Source organism: Rhinopithecus bieti, unplaced genomic scaffold (assembly GCF_001698545.2).
Source record: "Rhinopithecus bieti isolate Rb0 unplaced genomic scaffold, ASM169854v2 scaffold_16234, whole genome shotgun sequence".
In the NCBI taxonomy this organism is placed as follows: domain Eukaryota; kingdom Metazoa; phylum Chordata; class Mammalia; order Primates; family Cercopithecidae; genus Rhinopithecus; species Rhinopithecus bieti.
Genome location: NW_016808946.1, coordinates 2,637,826 through 2,639,476, shown reverse-complemented (window position 1 = coordinate 2,639,476; position 1,651 = coordinate 2,637,826). Strand labels below are relative to the sequence as shown.

Genomic DNA, 1,651 nt, shown 5'->3' with positions numbered 1-1,651 from the left:
GGGAGGGAGGGAGGGAGGGAGGGAGGGAAGAAAGAGAGAGAGAAGGAAAAGGAAAGAAAGAACTGCAAAGGGCTTCCAGACCCCAGAAATAAAGGGTGGTCAGAGGATGTCGACAGCCCAAGCTTTGAGGTCTCTGAGCTCTGGGCCCCAGCCCTAGATCATTCCACCATTTCCCAACTGTGTTACCCTGGTCATCAAGGGAAGTGGCTGGAGCTTAACCTTGCCAAGCCCCAGTAGCCTCATTTGCAAAATGAGTGTAATAAAGGATCATTGCAAGCACTTAATGAGATGATGCAGTGCATATAAAGGTCTTGGACTCATGGATAGTAAGCGTCCAAAAAAGGGCAGCTCTAAGTTAAAAATAAAAACTCACGGAGATGGACTTTCTTGTGGCAGCAACAAACACAGTCTCAATTCTACAGCCCTAACCTCTGACAGAGTCTCTGGACTCTGCAATGCCAGGAATGACCTGCAGAAAACTGTAGCCAATTATGATAATGACGGTTGGCTCCAATTTCCCCACTCATCAATCCCCCAAGAGGGTCATCAATTGAGGACAAATTTCCCCCCTTCTCCCCACCCCCAGCGCCCCCACTCACCCGTGGGGCAGCGGTAACAGCACCTCCTGACAGCCTTGTCATAGTAGTGGCTGGGGTTTCCACGACAGGTGTCCTCGAAGGGTCGATCCTAGTAGGTCAGAAAAGCTGGTGAGGCCAGGTGGATCCCAGATATCCATACTCCCTCTGTCCCCACCAGTCCCAGGAGGCCTGAGACAGAGTTTTGTATTATCGGAGAGAAATCAGGACAAGAACTCCTGATTCCACAAACCCACACTGCCCTTGGGCTTACCCCCTGCTACTCCAGCTGAGGCCAGAAACTTTAGCATCTCCCTTGACTCTCTCCTCTCAAACAACCCATCAACAAATTCTCCTGGCCCTTTTCATACCATAATCATCACCACCTTCACCTGGGGCCAGTCACCATCCCCTCGCCCTGGGATTAACATAGTTGCTTCCTACCTTGTGTCTGGGATGGACCCAACAATACACATTTCTGGTAAACTTATTTGTTGAAGTCTAACACACCCGTACAAAAAAGTGCACAGATCTCAAGTTACAGCCAACTGCATTTTTACAAGATGAATGCACCGTGCAATCAGCACCCAACTCATCAAACAGGATCTTGCCAGCCCCAGCTCCTCCCTCATCCCCGCTCCCACACACTTCTCCCAAAAGGCTGATTTCTATCCCTCTATTAGTGTTGACTGCTTTTGGATTTTACATAAAGTAGAATTACACAGTCCATTCCCCTGCAACCAGCCTCTTTCATTCAGCATTATATTGTGAGAATCATTCACATTGTTGCAAATAACAGTTGCTCATTTCTGTCCATTGCTTTGCAGTATAGCATTGCACAAATATGCACAATTTATTTGTCTAGTCTACTTTTTTTTTTTTTTTACTTTGTTGAGACAGAGTCTTGCCCTGTTGCCCAGGTTGGAGTGCAGTGGCATGATCTCAACTCACTGCAACTTCCACCTCCTGGGCTGAAGTGATTCTTGTGCCTCAACCTCCCAAGTAACTGAGACTAAAGTTGTGTGCCACCACACCCAATTAGTTTTTGTATTTTTAGCAGAGAAAGAGTTTCACTA

General features: G+C 47.4%; 1 protein-coding gene across 1 annotated transcript in view; it reads right to left on the bottom strand.

The window, feature by feature from the left end:
- Positions 1-681, bottom strand: part of TNFRSF8 (TNF receptor superfamily member 8) — a 66,701-nt gene extending 66,020 nt beyond the window's left edge. Inside the window, 1 exon segment of the mRNA XM_017888044.1 lies at positions 600-681. The gene's annotated coding sequence lies outside the window, so the exon portion shown is untranslated.
- Positions 682-1,651: the final 970 nt, after the last annotated feature.